We start from the raw sequence: 22,229 nt of genomic DNA on the forward strand, positions 1-22,229 counted from the left end.
CAGGTTCTTACTTATTTACAAAGCTTGTTTTTAAATCTACATAATAATCATACTTTTTAGCACTTGGATTTTTTGGTATGTGCCTTGTGGAATCTCAGCAATCAAAGATAAAGGAATTCCTGCTGGGAAAGATAGTAAATGAAACTTTTAATTAATGTGATCATATACTATAGAGATTTTATGCCCTGAAAGTAGGTAACCAGTATTGTAGTACTATTTTGTGAGCAATGCTTAGAACTCATGCGTTCTTCTACTTTCTATCTTATTTAATATTCTTCAGGCCAAAACTCATTATTAGATGGTACCAGAAACCCCTTCTCTTGTCTTTTATCTATTTCAAATGATCACTTTTCTAGCAGGTGTCTTTCAGTTAGATTACTGCAAATGCTGTCTATTCTGGGATCTTGGAAAGTACAAGAAAAAAAAAAGGATCTTTCAAGCCCCTCTACAAGGAACCCCCATCCTTTAATGTAATACCAAGTTTTACATCTACTGTATGGTCAGTGTTAGGTGCTATGTAGAGGTCTGTGGTTTTTAAACTATTTGATTATAGATCTTTTTTTCAAATGAAATCATACACAGAGTTGCAGTATTTACAAGAAAATTAGATTTTTGTTAGGCTAAATGTATTTTGTGTTTGATTATACTATTTACTTTTTATAAAGGCATTTTCTTACTGGAAACTGTAGGTAGATTTATCTTTTTAAGTTTTAATATTTAAAATAGATAAATTGTACTTAACCTTACAATGGTATTGTGAGGATTAAATATGAAAATGCAGGTAATACAGTGCCTAGCACATAGTAAATATTCAGTCAGATTTAGCACCAAATACAGGGCCTGCTACATAATAAGTACTGGATAATTATTTGTTGAATGAATGATATGAATTAGTTCACTAACAATTATCGGTGAAGACACTGAGGCTTTTTGATAAACCAAAAATTTTGAATTACCAATCTTATACTCTAGTATTTGAAGCTCACTGAATTTGGATTAAAGAGTACTAGGTTCTAATTCTTGCTGTGCTGTGCCTAGAAGTATGACTTTAACAAGTAACTTACATAACCTTTCAGGGGCCGCAGTTTTAGTATCTGTAAAGTGAGGATGTAAAGTGAAGTAGATGGTCTTCAGTTATCATTTCAATAATATGATTCTCTGGCTGTGGTGCATTCTAGATTTCTTCCTGAGTTGTCATAATTCTTACAGGTAGTAACTTTTGAGTAATAAGGCATATAGGAATTATGCTACAAGAACTCCAGTGTCTAATTCTGGCAAATTCCTGTTTTAGCGTGACCTTAGATGACTAGTCTAATTGGTTCAGCATCTTCCTTTGTTAATGTGATGATCATTATTTTGCCCTGCTTTGTATGTTGCAGTAAATAAAGTGCTGTGTAAATGCTAATTATTAGTGATTATCAACTGAATTATTTAATCTAGTGTGAGAGATGAAAAGGGCTATGGAAGTTCAGGGTATTTGTCACTGACCAAATGCTGTGATTAGTGTATATTTTTAGATGATAATTAAAGAAGACTGGTATAGTTAGACCAAGAAGTTTAAAGGCCTTTCTTGCAGCTTTCAAAAGTGAAAACCTTTTAAAATTGTCTTATTTATGAATAAATCTTTAGAAATATAATCCATTTCATTGCAGTGAAATAAATAAATAAAAATATAAACCATTTCAGTAAAATGCATCAGTGTCTAGTTATATTTATTTATCTTTTTTTTTTTTTTAATTTTTTGAGACAGTCTCACTCTGTTGCCCAGGCTGGAGTGCAGTGGCACGATCTCGGCTCACTGTAACCTCCACCTCCAGGGTTCAAGCGACTCTCCTGCCTCAGCCTCCCGAGTAGCTGGGATTACAGGCGTGTGCCACCACGCCCAGCTAATTTTTTGTATTTTACTAGAGATGGGGTTTCACCATGTTGGCCAGGCTGGTCTCTAACTCCCGACCTCAAGTGATACGCCTGCATTGGCCTCTCAAAGTGCTGGGATTTACAGGCCTGAGCCACCACACACAGCCGATTGTCTAGTTTTAAATACATGTATCTACATATTCTTCCTTTCTAAGATAAAAACAATGCTTTAATTATATTCTGCCTAAAGTTGTTTGGGAAAATAGGCAAAAGAAACAATGAAAGAATTAGTGGTTTTCTGTTTGTTTTTGCTGTTTTATGGTTATTACGTAACAGGTTGTAATGAAGCCTTTATCATATTATAGTTGGTTGCTGAGTAATTAAGTTATGATAGACTCTCATAATTTGGGGAAGAAAATCAGATCCCTGCCTCTCACATACCTAGTGTAGTGAAGATAGTTTTTTGTGTTTTAGTATCCAGATTGGCAAGATGCAAGGAAATAAGCATATAGTTTGGTGAAGTACATGTAAATTGTTGTACAGCCTTTCTGGAAGGTGGTTGGCAATATGTAACAGACCTAGAATTGCCCTAGCAATCTGGTTTTTAGGAATTTATTCTTTTTTTTTTTTTTTTTTTTTGAGACGGAGTCTTGCTCTGTCACCCAGGCTGGAGTGCAGTGGTGCAATCTCGGCTCACTGCAAGCTCCGCCTCCCGGGTTCACGCCATTCTCCTGCCTCAGCCTCCCAAGTAGCTGGGATTACAGGCGCCTGCTACCACGCCTGGCTAATTTTTTGTATTTTTTAGTACAGACTGGGTTTCACCATGTTAGCCAGGATGGTCTCCATCTCCTGACCTCGTGATCCGCCCACCTCGGCCTCCCAAAGTGCTGGGATTACAGGCATGAGCCACCGTGCCCGGCCCTTTTTTTTTAAAAGACAGAGTCTCACTCTGTTGCCCAGGCTGGAGTGCAATGGCACTATCTCGGGTCACTGCAACCTCTGCCTCCCAGGTTCAAGCGATTCTCCTGCCTCAGCCTCCCGAGTAGCTGGGATTACAGGTGCCTACCACCATGCCTGGCTAATTTTTTGTATTGTTAGTAAAGACAGAGTTTCACTATGTTGGCCAGGGTGGTCTCGAACTCCTGACCTCGTGATCTGCCCGCCTCGGCTTCCCAAAGTACTGGGATTACAGGCGTGAGCCATGGCACCCGGCTGGAATTTATCCTTTTTTAAAAATGTGCAAAAATAACTACACAGATGTTCGTTATAGCACTGTTTATGTTAGTGGCAGATATCTCAGTGTCTTAACAATTTGAGATTGGTTGAGTATATTATGGTATAACTGTGCAATCAAATATTACACAGTCATTGAAGTTGTTATTTCTTTTTAAGAAATGGAAAAATACAGAAAAGTACAAAGGCAGCCTACACCCGTATCTTCTCTATATGTAGAATTAACTTAGGTTAATTGTTAGCACTGGTAGTCATATTTGCTTCCAGACTAAAGGACTCTTTGATTACCACCTGGCCACTCCCTCCATCTCCCCTTCCCCAGACATAACACCATCATGGACCTGGTACATCCTTCCAGTTTATTTTAAATAAATGTGTTTGTATTGTTTTATGCTTTTTAACCATTCATTCACGTTATCATGTTTGTTGTATAACTTTTTCCATTCAACATTAGGTTTTTAAACTACTTTCATCTTGGAATTTATATAATTTATTCATTTTAACAGCTATGTAGTAATCCATTGTATGAATATATTATTTTCTTTTGATAAGGATTTAGATTCTTTCCTATTTTTTACTATTATAGACAGTGCTGAAGTTAACATTCTTTTTTTTTTTTTCCTTTTTCTTTTTCTTTTTTGAGATGGAGTTTTGCTTTGTCGCCCAGGCTGGAGTGCAGTGGTGCAATCTCCGCTCACTGCAAGCTCCGCCTCCCGGGTTCACGCCATTCTCCCGCCTCAGCCTCCTGAGTAGCTGGGACTACAGGTGCCCGCTACCACGCCCAGCTAATTTTATTTTTGTATTTTTAGTAGAGTCGGGGTTTCACCGTGTTAACCAGGATGGTCTCAATCTCCTGACCTCGTGATCTGCCCCCCTCGGCCTCCCAAAGTGCTGGGATTACAGGCGTAAGCCACCGCACCCCGCCTGAAGTTAACATTGTTATATTTGTCTGTTTTTACACATATGTGAATATTTCCCCAGTGTTAGGGTGCTACTGCTTATCAGTTTCACTTCTAGCTCTGTGCCTTATTTTTCTAGTTACTGTCAAAGTTAGTGTCTTCTGTTATGTAAAAATGTTCGTAATTTATTAGTAAAAACTACATTGTTGAGCACCCAGCAGATGGTGGGTGCTAAAGTGGAATGAAAAGAGTTACAAAACAAGGGATACAAAATAATTCCTATCTTGGTATCATTTAAAGTGAATCTATGGCTAGAAAGATTCCATAAAAAAAAAAAATGAATCTATATACCTACATATACAAGGAATCTGAAGTAATTTTTAAAAGCAATGTCAGAATGGTTTTCTTTTCTTATGGCCAAGTAGGCTTTTACTGGACCTGACCTTCCTGCATATAACTGGACAAAATTTTTAAAAAGCAAAGACCTGAAGGCACTGGAGAATGAACAGGAGCAGTCAGATTCTGAAAGAGAGTTGATACATGTAAGAAGAGACAACATGAAATTAGTTTTTTATTTTTACTGCTTTTAGCTAGAGGACAGGCTGAAGTGGGCACCTGACAGGTTGGCTCAAACTTTCATAGAAGCCGGGTGCGGTGGCTCAAGCCTGTAATCCCAGCACTTTGGGAGGCCGAGGTGGGCGGATCACAAGGTCAGGAGATCGAGACCATCCTGGCTAACATGGTGAAATCCCATCTCTACTAAAAATACAAAAAATTAGCCGGGCATGATGGCGGGCGCCTGTAGTACCAGCTACGCGGGAGGCTGAGGCAGGAGAATGGCGTGAACCCGGGAGGTGGATGTTGCAGAGAGCCGAGATCGTGCCACTGCACTCCAGCCTGGGCGACAGAGCAAGACTCCGTCTCAAAAAAAAAAAAAAAAAAAAAAAACTTTCATAGAAAACCTAAGCAGTGGACAGAATTTGGGTCAGCCACAGCCATTGAGTCAGTGGAATGTAAGGGGAGGAGGAATCTTGGAAAGGAGAGATCCAGAGAGTGACAGCCTAAAATTCTGTAGATAAAATAAACTGTGTTTAAGCTTCTGTTTAATTGTGAACCACACTTATGCACAAAAGATTATAAGCAGCACAACTAGAGATGAAAGAATTGAACTGGGCCGGGTGCAATGGCCCACGCCTGTAATCCCAGCACTTTGGGAGGCCAAGGCGGGTGGATCACGAGATCAGGAGTTCAAGACCAGCCTGGCCAAGCTGGTAAAACCCCGTCTCTACTAAAAATAGAAAAATTAGCCGGGCACGTTGGCAGGCGCCTGTAATCCCACCTACTCAGGTGGCTGAGGCAGGAGAATTGCTTGAACCCCAGGGGGTGGAGGTTGCGGTGAGCCAAGATCGCGCCATTGCACTACAGCCTGGGTGGCAGAGTGAGACTCGGTCTCAAAAAAAAAAAAAAGAAAAAGAAGTGAACTGAGTTTGTAGTTTGAAGGCCAGGCACAGTGGCTCATGCCTGTAATCCCAGCATTTCAGGAGGCTGAAGCAGGTGGATCACTTGAGCCCAAGAGTTCAAGGCCAGCCTGGACAGCATGGTGAAACCCTCTCTGCTAAAACATACAAAATTAAGCCAGGCATGGTGGCCTGTGCCTGTAGTCCCTGAGCCCAGGGGTGCAGATCGCACCACTGCATTCCAGCCTGGGTGACAGAGTAAAACTCTGTCGTGAAAAAAAAAGTTTGCAGTTTGAATCTAACCAAATTTATTGCATGCTAAAACAAAAGTAATGATACTCTCCAGAGGAATAGAACAGAGTCTGGAATTTGTACAGCATAATATTCACAATGTCCAGGATATAATCCAAAACTACATGTTTTAAGAACCAAGAAATTATAACTCAGTCTGAAGAAAAAGAGACAATCGATAGAAACTAACTGCATATGTTGGAATTAGGAGTCAGGGGTTTTAAGGGTTTTCATTTTAATCACTCAAAGAAGTAAAGGGAAATATTCTTGTATTGAATAAAAAAGAAAATCTCAATCTAGAAATCGAAACAAAAAAGAGTCAGGTGGGAATTCTAGAACTGTAAAATATAACCACTGAAATTAAAATTCACCAGGTGACCTTAACAGCAAAATGGAGATGACAGGGGAAGAAGCTGAGGAACTTGATAGAATACTAAAGAACAGAAAGAAAACATATTTTTTAAAAATATCACCAGAGGCCGGGCGCGGTGGCTCAAGACTGTAATCCCAGCACTTTGGGAGGCCGATGCGGGCGGATCACGAGGTCAGGAGATCGAGACCATCCTGGCTAACACAGTGAAACCCCGTGTCTACTAAAAATACAAAAAAAAATTAGCCCGGCGTGTTGGCGGTTGTCTGTAGTCCCAGCTACGCGGGAGGCTGAGGCAGGAGAATGGTGTGAACCTGGGAGGCGGAGCTTGCAGTGAGCTGCGATCGCGCCACTGCACTCCAGCCTGGGCGACAGAGCGAGACTCCGTCTCAAAAAATATATATATATATCACCAGAGCTTCAGAACCCTGTGGGACAATATCAAAAGACCTAACTTCGGCCAGGAACAGTGGCTCATGCCTGTAATCCCACCACTTCAGCACTTAGGGAGGCCGATGCAGGAGGATCACTTGAGCCCAGGAGTGCGAGACCCGCAAAACCTACCTTTTATAATTGGAGTCCTAGCAGGAGAGGAAAGTGAGAGACTGGAGAAGGACATATTTGAAGATAAAATGGCCAAAACTTTCTTAAATTTTATGAAAGGCACATTTACTGATGAAAGACGCTCATCAAACACCACCTACTAGGATAATTCCAAAGAAAACCATACCTTGGTGTATGTGTCGGGGTCCCCAAGATAACCATCAGGGGCAGTGATTTGCTAGAAGGACCCATCGGACTCATAAACTATAAACTAGCAGTTAATGGTTTATTAGAGCGAAAGGACATAGATTAGAATTGGCCAGAGGAAAAGACACACGGGATAAAATCTAGGAGAGATCAGATGCAAGCTTCCAGGTGTTGAATGGAATCATACAGGGATGTACTTGATTCTTTTACAGTGATGTGTGATATGTGCAAAGTATTCCCCACCAAGGAAGCTCTTTCAATCTTTGGTGTCTAGCACGGCATGCAGTGCCCATATGACTGAACTCAGCTACTCAGACCCCAGACCCCCCAGAGCAAAAACATGTACTGGCAATAAATCATATTGTTAGGATAAATTTATCTGATACAGCATGGCCTAAGACCTCAGGCATGCAAAAATACTTATCAAGCAGAATATTCAAAGGACTCAGAGGCCATCTCCAAGGAGCCAGCAAAGGGCTAGTCCTGAAGACAGACCTTTCTTTGGCATGTGCAGGGCTTGGCATTCTAGGCCTGCTGAGTTTTAACCCTTTCCTATACAGTATATCGTAGTCAAGTTGCTGAAAACCAAAAATAAGGAGAAAATCTTGAAAGTAGCTAGAGAAGAGGCCGGGCGCGGTGGCTCATGCCTGTAATCCCAGCACTTTGGGAGGCCGAGACAGGTGGGTCACAAGGTCAGGAGTTTGAGACCAGCCTGACCAACATGGTGAAACCCCATCTCTACTAAAAATACAAAAATTAGCTGGGCATGGCGGTGCGCACCTGTAATCCCAGCTACCCAGGAGGCTGAGGCAAGAGAATCACTTGAGGTTGGGCGCGGTGGCTCACGCCTGTAATCCCAGCACTTTGGGAGACCGAGGCGAGCGGATCACCTGAGGTCGGGAGTTCGATACCAGCCTGACCAACGTGGAGAAACCCCCGTCTCTACTAAAAATACAAAATTAGCTGGGCGTGGTGGCGCATGCCTGTAATCCCAGCTACTCGGGAGGCTGAGGCAGGAGAATCGCTTGAACCCAGGAGGTGGAGGTTGCGATGAGCCGAGATCGCGCCACTGCACTCCAGCCTGGGCAACAACAGCAAAACTCCGTCTCAAAAAAAAAAAAAAAAGAGAATCACTTGAACCCAGGAGGCGGAGGTTGCAGTGAGCCGGGATTGCGCCACTACACTCCAGCCTGGGCGACAGAGCGAGACTCCATCTCAAAAAAAAAAAAAAGAGAAAGAAAGTAGCTAGAGAAGAATGACACAGGGAAATGACAATTATAATTACAGCTTACTTCTTACTAGAAACCACAGATGCTAAAAGGCAGTGGAGTAACATCTTTTAAAGTGCTCAACAGGGAAAAATAACCTGTCAACCCAGGTTTCTGTATTCAGGAAAAAAAAAAAAAACCTGCAAGATTAAAAGACAAGTCATTTTTAGATAAAAGAAAACTAAAAGAATTCTACCAGAAGACCTGCACTACAAGAAATCCTAAAGGAAGTTTTTCTCATTGAAGGAAAGTGATACCAAATAAAAACTAAGACCTTTAGGAAGGAAGGAAGAGAATTGGAAGTGGTAAACACCTGGGTAAATATGAAAGGCTTATTTTTTCTCTTAATTTCTTAAAATATATAGGATTGCTTAAAGCAAAAATAGTAATAACGTGTGTAGAGGTTATGATGTTTATTTCTTACGACAATTATAACAGAAAAAAAACAAGAGTATATGGACTTGTACTATAGCAAAGGTTTCTGCTTTTTTTTTTTTTTTTTGAGACAGGATCTGGCTCTGTGGCTCTGTATCCCAGGCTGGAGTGCAGTGGTGCAATCATGACTCACTGCAACCTAGACCTCCTAGGCTCAAGCAATCCTCGTGCCTCAGCCTCCCAAGTACCTGGGACCACAGGTGCATGCCACCACACCTAGCTAATTTTTTTATTTTTTTAGTAGAGACAGAGTCTCATTATGTTGCCAATGCTGGCATTGATCTCCTGGGCTCAAGTAATCCTCCCACCTTGGCCTCCCAAAGTGCTGGGATTGTAGGCATGAGCCACTATGCCCAGCCTGTTTCTACATTTTTAATGTAATGGTACTATAAATATATATATATTTGGAGACAGGGTCTTGCTCTGTCACCCAGGCTGTAGTGCAGTGAGTGGCATGAACACGGCTCACTGTACCTCAGCCTCCCAGGCTCAAGCAATCCTCCCACTTCACCTTTTTGGGACTATAGGTATATGCCACGATGCCCAACTAGTTTTTAAATTAATTTTATTTTTATTTATTTTTTGAGACAGAGTCTCACTCTGTCACCCAGGCTGAAGTGCAGTGGCATGATCTCAGCTCACTGCAACCACTGCCTTCCAGGTTCAAGGGATTCTCCTCCCTCAGCCTCCCGAATAGCTGGGATTACAGGCACTCACCACCACGCCTGGCTTATTTTTGTATTTTTAGTAGAGATGAGGTTTCACCATGTTTGCCAGGCTGGTCTCAAACTCCTGACCTCTAGTGATCCACCCTCCTCGGCCTCCCAAAGTGCTGGGATCATAGGCGTGAGCCACCGCGCTCGGCCAAAAGATGTTATTTAAATATAAAGACACAGGTTGAAAGTAAATGGATGGAAAAGATATCCCAAAAAATTTATAAATGTATGCCATGCAAACAGTAAGCATCAGAAGATGAAAGCTTTTACCAGAAATAAATAAGGGACATCTTATCATGATGAAAGATATCAGGAAGTCTTGACAGTTGTAAGTGTGTATGTGCCTAATAATAGCTTCAAACTACACAAAGCAAAAATTGACAGAATTGGCTGGGCAATGGCCCATGCCTGTAACCCCAACATTTTGGAGGCGAAGGTGAGAAGATCACTTGAGGCTAGTTTGAGACCAGCCTGGGCAACATAACACATAACCCAACATAACCCTACCCTGGAGTTTTTTTGTAGAGACCCCATCTCTACAAAAATTCAAAAATTAACTGGTTTGGTGGCATGCATCTGTAGTCCCAGCTACTCAGGGGGCTGAGGCAGAGGATTGCTTGAGCCCAGGAGGTGGAGGCTGAAGTGAACCATGATCACACCACTGCACTCCAGCCTGGTGACAGAGTGAGACCCTGTCTCCCCAAAAAAAAGGGCAGAATTAAGGAGAGATATTGGCAATCTGTAATAATAATTGGAAAATTTAATACCTCTTTCTCAGCAGTTAACTAGACACACACATGTATCTGAACAGTACAGTCAACGAATTTGACTTAGATGGTGTTTATAGAACACTACTCCCTACAGTAGCAGAATACACATTATTTTCCAAGTGTATAAGGTATGCATTCATCAGTATTGATAATATACTACTAGGCCCACAAAACAACTCAGCAAATTTCAAAGGATTTTTTGTTTGTTTATTTATTGGAGACACAGTTTCACTCTGCCTCCCAGGCTGGAGTGCAGTGGTGCGATCTCAGCTCACTGCAACCTCCACCTCACGGGTTCAAATGATTATTGTGCCTCAACCTCCCGAGTAGCTGTGATCACAGGTGCGCACCACCACGCCCAGCTAATTTTTGTATTTTAAGTAGAGACAGGGTTTCACCATGTTTGCCAGGTTGGTCTCGAACTCCCAACCTCAAGTGATCTGCCCACCTTGGCCTCCCAAAGTACTGGGATTACAGGCGTGAGCCACTGTGTCCGGCCAAATTTCAAAGGATTTAAATCATACGAAATATGTTCTAAGGCCATAATGAATTTAAGCTTTAAATTAATGAAGATATCGATGATGAAGACAACAGTAAGATATCTAGGAAAATTCCCAAATATTTGGAAATTAATCAAGACACTTTTACCTAATCTATAGATCAAAGAAGAAATCGCAAGAAAAATATTAAGTGATTTAAACTGAATCACTTAAACTGAACAATGAAAATAAATCAAACTTGTGGAATACAGTGCTGAGAGGGAAATGTATGTAGCTTTATTTATTTTTTATTTTTATTTTTTATTTTTTTGAGATGGAGTCTCGCTCTGTCACCTGGCATAATCCCAGCTCACTGCAACCTCTGCCTCCCGGGTTCAAGCGATTCTCCTGCCTCAGCCTCCCGAGTAGCTGGGATTACAGGCGTGTGCCACTACGCCCAGCTAATTTGTGTACTTTTAATAAAGATGGGGTTTCACCATGTTGGCCAGGATGGTCTCGATCTCTTGACCTTGTGATCCGCCCGCGTTGGCCTAGCAAAGTGCTGGGATTACAGGCGTGAGCCACCACGCCTGGCCATGTTTATAGCTTTAAATGCTTATATTGGAAAAGAAAAAAAATCTAAAACAGTGATCTAAGGTTCAGAACTTAAAAATCTAGAAAAAGAGCAAAGTAAACCCAGTAAGTAGAAAGAAAGAAAAAAAGAGCTGAAATCAATGGAATCAAAAAACAAACAATAGAAAAAATTAACAAAGCCAAAATTTGGTTCCTGGAAAGTTCAACAAAATTATTTTTTATTTTTTTGGAAACAGGGTCTTGCTCAGTCACCCAGACTGAAGTGCAGTAGCATGGTCATAGCTCACTGTAATCTCAAACTCCTGGGCTTCAGCGATCCTTCTGCCTCAGCCAAGTAGCTAGGACTACAGGCAAGCATCTAGGACTACAGGCATGCACTATCACACTTTATTAATTTTTAAAAAATTTTTGTAGAAATGGGGTCTCATTGTGTTGCCCGGGCTGGTCTCAAACTCCTGGCCTCAAGTGATCCTCCCACCTTGGCCTCCTAAAGCGCTGGGATTATAGGTGTGAGCCACGTTTGGCCAAAATTACTTCTTGACTGGACAAGAAAAAAAAAAAAGCACAGATTACCAATATCAAACATGAAAAAAGGGTTTTCCATTCAGATCCTACAGATATTAAAAGAACAGTAGATTATTATGAACAGTTTTATGCCAACAGATTTATCAACTTAAGAGAAATGGACAAAATCCTTGAAAAATACTACTTAATGCTAACACAATTTATATTAAAGAAATTAAATTTAGTATCAAAACTCTTTCCACAAAGAAAATTCCAGGCCCAGAGGTTTCCCTGGAGAATTCTTCGAAGCATTTAAGGAAAAAGGAGAGGAGAATACCTCCCAGTTTATAAACTAGTATATATGTCATATATAATACATATGTATACCAAAACTGGACAAAGACATGCCAAACACAATTATAGACTAATATTCTTTATGAACATAAATGAAAAATCCTTCAGAAGATATTAGCAAATCATACCAGCAACATATAAAATAATTAATGCATCATGGCTAAGTAGGGTTTGTTACAGGATATACAGGATACAAGATTGTTTTAAGATTAAATAATCAGGACTGGGCTTAGTGGCTCACGCCTGTAATCCTAGCACTTTGGGAGGCCGAGGCAGGTGGATCACTTTGAGGTCAGGAGTTCAAAACCAGCGTGGCCAACAAGGTGAAACCCTATCTCTACTAAAAATACAAAAAAAAAAAAAGACTGGGCACAGTGGCTCACACCTGTAATCCCAGCACTTTGGGAGGACCGAGGCAGGCACATCATGAGGTCAGGAGGGAGGACCAAGGCAGGCACATCATGAGGTCAGGAGGGAGGACCAAGGCGGGCACATCATGAGGTTAGGAGATCGAGACCATCCTTGCTAACATGGTGAAACCCCGTCTCTATTAAAAACACCAAAAATTACCCGGGCGTTGTGGCACACGCCTGTAGTCCCAGCTACTTGGGAGGCTGAGGCAGGAGAATTGCTTGAACTCAGGAGGTAGAGGTTGCAGTAAGCTGACATTGCACCACTGCACTCCAGCCTGGGCGACAGAGACTCTGTCTCAGAATAAAAAAAAAAAGATTGGATGATCAATATAATTCATCACATTAACAATGAAGAAAAACTGTGGCATAAGTTCAGTTCATAAAAAGTGTTTGGAAATGTTTGGCTGAGTGCAGTGGCTCATTCCTGTAATCTCAACACTCTGGGAGGCTGAGGTGGGAGACTTTGCTTGAGCCTCGGAGTTCAAGACCAGCCTGGACAACAAAGTGAGACCCTGTCTCTACCAACAAAAAAAAAAAAAAAAAGGAAAAGAAAAATTAGCTGGGCGTGGTGGTGGTGGTGTGTGTCTGTAGTCCCAGCTACTCGGGAGGCTGAGGCAGGAGGATTGCTTGGGCCCAGGAGGTTGAGGCTGGAGTGAGCCATGATTGTACAACTGCACTCCAGCCTGGGTGACAGAACAAGACCTTGCCTCAAAAAAAAAAAAAAAAAAAACCACATACATACATATGTATATACACACAGATACACACATACATATACACACACATTCAGTGAGATCCTGTTTCTAAAAATTTTAAATAAAAAAGTTCGATATCCTTTTCTGATAGAATTTTCTACAAACAAGAAATAGAAGGTAATCCCCTCAGTCTAATAAACAGCATCTGTTGAAAACTACAGCTGATGTCATCCTTAATACTGAAATGCTGAACACTTTCCCCTGAAGACTGGGTACAATGTTCACTCTCACCATTTGTATACAACATCATACTGGAGGTCACTTTGGGAGGCCGAGGTGGGCAGTTCATTTGAGGTCAGGAGTTTGAGACCAGCCTCACCAACATGGTGAAACCCCCATCTCTACTAAAAATACAAAAATTAGCCAGGTGTGGTGGTGCACACTTGTAATCCCAGTACTCAGGAGGCAGAGGCAGGAGAATCCCTTGAACTCAACAGGCAAGTGTTGCAGTGAGCCGAGATCACACCGCTGCACTCCAGCCTGGGTAACAAATCAAGACTGTTTCAAACAAAAATAGCCAGGCACAGTGGCTCACGCCTGTAATCCCAGTACTTTGGGAGGCCGAGGTGGGCGGATCACTCGAGGTCAGGAGTTGGAGACCAGCCTGGCCAACATGGCGAAACCTCTACTAAAAATACAAAAATTAGCCGGACATGGCGGCGCATGCCTGTAATCCCAGCTACTCAAGAGGCTGAGGCAGGAGAATGGCTTAAACCCAGGATGTGGAGGTTGCAATGAGCCGAGTTCACGCTACTGCACTGCAGCCTGGGTGATAGAGGGATACTCTGTCTCAAAACACATACACACACGCACACACACACCATACTGGAGGTCCTAGCCACTGAATTATGGCAATAAATGGAAATACAAGGAATCAGGATTGGAAAGGAAGAAGTTAAACTTTCTTCATTTGCAGATGACATGATTGTTTACATAGAAAATCCTAAGAAATCCACAAAACAACTATTAGGATTAGTAAGTGATCTTAGCAGGATTGCAGGATAGATATTAGGTTGATAAACAAAACTCAATTTTGTTGTTATATATTAATAGCAAAATTTGACAATTAAACCTTCTTTTGAGACAGTCTCTCTGTCGCCCAGGCTGGAGTGCAGTGGCGCAATCTCTGCTCACTGTAACCTCCGCCTCTAGCTGAGACTGCAAGTGTGCACCACCATACTTGGCTAATTTTTGTAATTTTAGTAGAGACAGGGTTTCATCTTGTTGCCCAGGCTGGTCTCGAACTCCCGACCTCAAGTGATCTGCCCACCTCAGCATCCGAAAGTGCTGGGATTACAAGGTGTGAGCCACAATGCCCGACCTAGAAAATTAATTTTTTTAATAAGTAGTTCCATTTATAATAGCACCAAAAGCATAAAATACTTGGAATAAATTTAACCAAAAAAGTACTTAAGACCGCAATACTAAAAGCTACCAAACACTGCAGAGAGAAGCTAAAGAATGACTAAGAGGAGAGAAGTGCTATGTTCATGAATTGGAAGACTCAGTGTTGTTAAGATGTCAGTCCTACTCACACTGATCTATGGATTCAAGACAATTCAAAGTCCCAGATTCTAACATTTCTTTCTCTCTCTCTCGCTTTCTTTCTTTCAACCCCTGCTTCCTGGGCTCAAGCCATCCTCCCACCTCAGCCTCCTGAGTAGCTAGGATTGCAGGCATATGCCACCACACCGAGCTAATTTTTGTATTTTTAGTAAAGATGGAGTTTTGCCATGTTGCCCAGGTTGGTCTTGAACTCATTAGCCCAAGCATTCTGCCCAATTTGGCTTACCAAAGTGCTGGGATTACAAGTGTGAGCTAAAGCGCCTGGCCAATTCTAACATTTCTATGGAAATACACAGAGCAAGGAACAAAATTGGAGAGCTTGGAACATTTATTTAAAGACATTATAAAACTCCAGTAATAAAGACAGTATGGTACTGATGAGTCTACAAGTAAAGAAACAGAGAACCCAGAAATAACAAATCAGCACAAATTTAGCAAGTTAAATTTATTATCTCACAGTTTTCATGGATCAGCATTCTAGGCATGGGCTAGCTAAGCCTCCTGTTCAGGGCCTCAGCAGGGTTGTGATATCATCTGAGACTCAGGGACCTCTTTCTTTCCAAGTTGGCTGGTTGTTGACAGAATTCAGTTCCTGGAAGTTGTAGAATGAGATACCCACTTTCTTTCTCCCTGAATGTCAGCTGGGGAGATCATGCTCAGCTCCTAGAAGCTGCCTGCAGGTCCTAACCTCATGGCCCTCTCACAACATGGTAGCTTGCTTCTTCAAAGCTGTCAGGAGAGTCTTACACAGTCAGTCCTTTGCATCCACAGGTTCTGCATCCTTGGGTTCAACCAACCTTGAATTGAAAATACAAAAGAAAAAAACAATAAAAAATAATATAAGGCCGGGCGTGGTGGCTCATGCCTGTAATCCCAGCACTTTAGGAGGCTGAGGCAGGCGGATCACCTGAGATAGGAGTTCAAGACCAGCCTGGCCAACATGGTGAAACCCCATCTCTACTAAAAATACAAAAAATAAAGTATCCAAATGGATATGTCTAGGTTATATGCAAACACCATGCTATTTTATATAAGGGACTTGGGCTTCCATGGATTTTTATATCCTTGGCGATCCTGGAACCAATCCCCTTCAGATAATGAGGAATGACTGTTTATATAACCCAAATGCAAAAACTAGAATGACTGTCCCATCATATTCACAGGTTCTGTCCACATTTAGGGGCAGGGGAAAGTGTTACACAAGGCATATACAACAAGGGGCAAGAGTCTTGGAAGCCATCATAGAATCCTTTTTTTTTTTTTTTTTCCCTGCGATAGGGTCTTGCTCTGTTGCCTAGGCCAGAGTGCAGTTTTGCAATCCTAGCTCACTGCTGCCTCCTGGGCTCAAGGGATCCTCCCACCTCAGCCTCCTGAGTAGCTGGGACTACGGGTATATGCTGCCATGCCCAGCTCCATCTTAGAATTCCGCCTGCCACAATTCTAACTTCATATGATATGCAAAAATTAAAATGAATTAGATCTCTGAACATAAAAACTAAAACCAAAAAACTTTTCCAAGAATGCATAGGAAAATATCTTCATGACATAGGGTAGGCAAAGACTTCTTAGGTAAAATGCACTAACCATAAAATTAAAAATTGATGGCCAGGCACGGTGGCTCATGCCTGTAATCCCAGCACTTTGGGATGCCAGAGTGGGTGGATCACTTGAGGCCAAGAGTTTGAGACCAGCCTGGCCAACATGGTGAAACCCCATCTCTACTAAAAATACAAAAATTAGCCAGGTGTAGTGACGGGCACCCGTAGCCCCAGCTGCTAAGCAGACTGAGGCAAGAGAATCGCTTGAACCCAGGAGGCGGAGGTTGCAGTGAGCTGAGATCATGCTACTGCACTCCAGCCTGCTCAACAGAATGAGACTCTGTCTCCAAAAAAAAAGAAAAAAAATACTCTTTAGGTAACTAAGGTCAAAAGTTCACATTTTTGGATCCATACTATTCACCTGGAGAGGGGGAGACAATGCCATTTTGTTTTCTGTTTTATAAATCTGAAATTGAGGGCAAAGGGGATGGTAGGTTATTTTAATGAACAAACAACCATTTTTTCTGAGAGTGTGAGATGAACGTTAGTTTGAAAGGGGTTCCTACATATTTCTCTGGCCTGCTGCCAGACTTATCTATGGCCAAAAAGTATGTGTGTCTGTCTTTGACAGTGACAGCTTTGTATTCTGTCAGTGATCTTCCTGTGCCTTTTGAGGGGGTGGATTTCTTTGGTTAAGGATAAGTCTGTAGCAGAGCAGACTCTTAACCTATTTCAGCAGCCACAAAATTTGGGCCTGAGTTTACAGACACATCACCTGGTGTCTCTTCTGCAACTCAAAAGTGGCTTCATTTATTATAACTGTTAATGTGAAAGTAACCAAAGAAAAGAAATAATCTATGTAAAAATGTCTGCATCTTTGTCTTTACATAAATTGTTCATATTAAAAAGCTTAACTGTTTCCCCTTTATTAACAGTTTCCTTTTTGAGGTTATAAAGCGTGGCCTTTTTTTTTTTCCTTTTAGTTATTTCAGGCATGTTTGAGTGTTCTTAGAGATGTGTTATAGGCAAATTTTAAGAAACTGTTGCAAGGAAGGTGGAATGAATTGGAGATTTATTTGTTCTTAAAAAATGAAGTAGCTGGGTTCAGTGATTCACGCCTGTAATTCCAGCACTTTGGGAGGCCAAGGAGGGCAGATTGCTTGAGCCCAAGAGTTTAAGACCAGCGTGGGCAACAAACTGAGACCCCCATCTGTACAAAAAATTTTAAAAATTAGCCAGGCATGGTGGTATGCACCTGTAGTCCCATCTACTTGGGAGGCTGAGGCAGGAGGATCACCTGAGCTCGGGAAGTCGAGGCTACAGTGAGCCGTAGTCACACCAGCCTGGGTGACAGAGTGACACCCTGTTTTTAAAAAAAAAAAAAAGAAGAAGAAGAAGAAAGTAAAGCTGACGGACTACTAAACCTTGAAATTTCTTTCACATTTGTTCCTTTTCAGAATAAGTATTTGAACAGCTCTTCTTTTCTACCTTTGAGGTGTATACTTGGGAAAATAAAGTCAATTGACTTTTGGAAGTGGCTAGTTAGAATCAAAACAAGAGCTTTCCCCAAATTCGGTAATAAAATTAACGGGTGAGGAATCAGTAAGGTTTACTGCTGTTCCTGCTGGAAATGGCACAAGACTGATTTCCTTTTTCCTTAGCCTGAGATTACCATTGGATGTGTTAGTGCCCTCTTCAGGTGTAACATGGGTACTGCAGCCAGCGTCCTTAAATAACAGGGGCAAGAAATAGATACTTTAATAAAATAAAACTTTAAAATAAATACCTTATTTTAAAGTTTTTAAAATAAAAGTAATATGGCCCCATTACAAAAGATTTGGAAAATAAAAAGAAGGAATCACTCGTAATTCCACCAGCAGCATAAACACTCTTGGTACAGACATTCCTTGTCAGATGTTTCATCTGTCATTAGCAAAATAATATAACTGAAAAATTAGTGATTTTACTTATGTAATGAATCACAAAAAGAGAAAAAAGTAAGGTCCTTTAAATGAAAAAATTAAGTGGTATGATATTAAAGATAAAGTTATAACCTGAAAAGTAAGGGAACATTGACTTTGTTCTTTTGAGAATTTTTGGCTTTTTATTTTTCCAGTACCTTTTGAACTAGCTTGGGTCACTTCCCTGTAGGACTTTAGGAAGAGACTAGCCAAGGCTTCATTCTGTCTCTATAAGGCTGTGTACTAGTGTGGCAGTTCGTTAGCCCATTGCCTCACAATTCTCTTGTTTTAGAACACCCAAGATACATACAGCATACCCAAAGAAAAGGACATTCCCTGTCTGTATCAGTGGCTCTCTCCAGTAGTGATTCTCTACCTGACACATACCAGAATCAAGCAATAATTTGTCCATAGCTTTAAAAAGGTGACATGCACCATCAGGAGTCAGGATCTACTCCCCATCCCACGTCCTTTGTCCCATCTCACACGCAGCTGAGAGTCACTGACTTGGACAGTCTTCTCTAAAGAGTCTGCTCATAGAAGGTAAATTTAAGACATAAAAATATTCAAGACTCTTAATCAAAAGATTTTATTTTTTTCTGATAGATTCAAAAAGATAGACTTTAACCAGCCCTGATGTTTGAGTGTAGTTGATGAGGGAGAAGGAAGAGTGAACCCTATTTCTGTATTTGTCTTGGGTTTCTGGGTGGATGGTAGAAGTATTTTCTGATCAGGGAAGAGTGTCCGTCAGAAATGATGTTTTCTTTGATGTTTGGAATTTGAGGGGTTGAGATGCCTCAAAGTGATCTCTTCTGTTTCTGTAGCTTCAAATTACCACCAACATGTTGATAACTCCCAAATCTATACTCTATGTTGGTCTGGTCTACCCCATAGGTGATGTATCATACTGCCTCTATCTCCTGGTCCTCTGTCTCTGTATATCATTTACACACCAATCTATTTAATCATAGTTCTGATAGTGCAGCACTTTTTCATAGAAATGTTTATATGGAAGTTTGATACATAAAATAGATGTGGTTAATAAGGCCCCTTCTAACCTTCCCATCTTAGTTTCTTTTTAATTTTTTGAGACGGAGTCTCACTCTGTCACCCAGGCTAGAGTGCAGCAGCGTGATCTCGGCTTACTGCAACCTCCACTCCCCAGGTTCAAATGATTCTCCTGCCTCAGCCTCCCAAGTAGCTGGACTACAGGTGCCTGCCACCATGCCTGGCTAATTTTTTTTTTTTTTTTTTTGTATTTGTAGTACAGACAGGGTTTCACTGTGTTTGCCTGGCCGGTCTCAAACTCCTGACCTCGTGATCCATCCGCCTCGACCTCCTAAAGTGCTAGGATAACAGGCATGAGCCACCGCACCTGGCCTTTTTTTTCTTTTAATAGAGATAGGATCTCACTATGTTGCCCAGGCTGGTCTCAAACTCTTGGAATTCAAGCGATCCTCCAGCCTCCACTTCCCAAAGTGCTGGGCTTACAGTCATGAGCCACCTTTAATTTCTTTGTATCTTACTGGCAACAAAGAGGAAAGGAAAAAATCTTGTTGCTCTATAGCTAACTTTAACTTCAATTCTTAAATTTTCTGTTACAATTGTAGCAGAGGTTGGCAGTCAAATGAATAATAATAGCTGACATTGTGTTACTATCTAATCAACAGTATTCTGAGCACTTCTACACATTAATCCACTTAATCCTGGCAACATCCATATGAAGTTGATCTTGTATTATCCTGTTTTACAAATGAGGAACCCGATGCACAGAGAGATTGTCTTATCCAAAATCACACAGCTAGCAAATGGAAGAGGATACAAAGCCAGGCATTCTGGAGCCAGAGTGATTTCTGTGCTGTACTAACTCTAAAGCTGGGGATAAAGTATTTTACTAGGTAGGGATCCGTGGCCAAGTGGAAGCCAGGAAGCATTAAGGGGTGAAATAATCTTTATTTTATTTTATTTTTATTTTTTTATTTTTTGAGTTTCGCTCTTGTCGCCCAGGCTGCAGTGCGGTGGCTTGATCTTGGCTCACTGCAACTTCCACCTCCCGGGTTCAATCGATTCTCGTGCCTCAGCCTCCTGAGTAGCTGGGGCTACAGGCGTGTGCCACCACGCCTGGCTAATTTTGTATTTTTAGTAGAGAGGGGGTTTCACCATGTTGGCCAGGCTGGTCCCAAATTCCTGACCTTAAGTGATCCACCCGCTTCAGCTTCCCAAAGTGCTGGGATTACAGGTGTGAGCCACCGTGCCCAGCATTTATTTTTTTTTTTGAGACAGCTTCTCGTTCTGTTGCCCAGGCTGGAATGTAGTGGCATGATCTTGGCTCACTGCAACCTCTGCCTCCCGGGTTCAAGTGATCCTACTGCCTTAGCCTCCCCAGAAGCTGAAACTACGGTATGCACCACCATGCCCAGGTAACTTTTGTGTTTTTAGTAGAGATGGGGTTTTGCCGTGTTGGCCAGGCTGGTCTTGAACTTGTGACCTCAGGTGATCTTCCCACCTCAGCCTCCCAAAGGGCTGGAATTACGGGCATGAGCCACTGCACCTGGCCTGAAATAATCTTTAAACATCTCTTATGCACAGTTGTCTATTTCTGGATTTTCTATACCATTCTATTGCTCTATTATCTTTTGACCAGTACTGTAGCATCTTGATAATGGTAGCTTTATATTTAAAATCAGGTTGTGTTAATCTTCTAACTTTATTTTTCAAAGTTGTTTTGGCTCTTCTAGGTCCTTTTTTTTTTTTTTTTTTTTTTTTTTTTGAGACGGGGTCTCGCTCTGTCGCCCAGGCTGGAGGGCAGTGGCGCCATCTCAGCTCACTGCAAGCTTCACCTCCCGGGTTGACGCCATTCTCCTGCCTCAGCCTCCCAAGTAGCTGAGACTACAGGTGCCCGTCTAATTTTTTGTATTTTTAGTAGAGATGGGGTTTCTCCATGTTAGCCAGGATGGTCTCGATGTCCTGACCTCATGATCCGCCCGCCTTGGCCTCCCAAAGTGCTGGGATTACAGGCGTGAGCCACCGCACCTGGGCCTGGCTTTTCTAGATTCTTTACATTTGAATTTGCATAGGAATTTTAGATTAGCTTGTCCATTTTTACAAAAACCTACTAGGATTGTAGGCCAGCGCAGTGGCTCATTGCCTCTAATCCCAGCACTTTGAGAGGCCAAGGCTGGTGGATCACCAGAGGTCAGGAGTTCAAGACCAGCTTGACCAATGTGGTGAAACCCTGTCTCTACTAAAAATACAAAATTAGCTGGGCGTGGTAGCACATGCCTGTAATCCCAGCTACTTTGGGAGGCTGAGGCAGGAGAATCACTTGAACCTAGAGGCGGAGGTTGCAATGAGCCGAGATCATGCCACTGCACTCCAGCCTGGGCAACAAGAACAAAACTCCATCATAAAAAAAAAAAAAAAGAGGATTGTGATTAAACTCGTGAAGAATTGTAGGTCAATTTGGGGATAATTAACGTCTTGGCAATTTTGAGTCTTCCAACCTTTGAAAACAGATAGCTCTCCATTAATTTAGATCTTTGTTAGTTTCTCTCAGCAATGTTTTATGGATTTCACTGTACTCGTCTTACATATCTTTTTGTGAGATTTATACCTAAGTTTATATATATATATATATATATAAACTTAGGTTTTTTTTCTTTGAGATTTTGTCCCCCTCTTGTCACTCAGGCTGGAGTGCAGTGGCGCAATCTCGGCTTGCTGCAACCTCTGACTCCTGGGTTCAAGCAATTCTCCTGCCTCGGCTTCCCGAGTAGCTGGGACTACAGGCGACCACCACCATGTCTGGCTAATTTTTTTTTTTTTTTAAATATTTAGTAGAGACGGGGTTTTGCCATGTTGACCAGGCTGGTCTCAAACTCCTGACCTCAGGTGATCTGCCTGCCTTGGCCTCCCAAAGTGCTGGGATTACAGGCGTGAGCCACGGTGCCCAGCCAGTATTTTATATTTTTATACTTTTTTTTTTTTTTTTTTGAGACGGAGTCTCGCTCTGTCGCCCC

General features: G+C 41.8%; 1 protein-coding gene across 4 annotated transcripts in view; it reads left to right on the top strand.

Annotated features, from left to right (window-relative positions):
* The window catches only part of RTN3 (reticulon 3), an 83,853-nt gene that overhangs the window by 41,519 nt on the left and 20,105 nt on the right, over positions 1-22,229 (top strand). The window lies entirely within an intron of this gene.

The sequence above is a fragment of the Hylobates moloch genome, unplaced genomic scaffold, assembly GCF_009828535.3.
Source record: "Hylobates moloch isolate HMO894 unplaced genomic scaffold, HMol_V3 SCAFFOLD_5, whole genome shotgun sequence".
Taxonomy (NCBI): Eukaryota; Metazoa; Chordata; class Mammalia; order Primates; family Hylobatidae; genus Hylobates; species Hylobates moloch.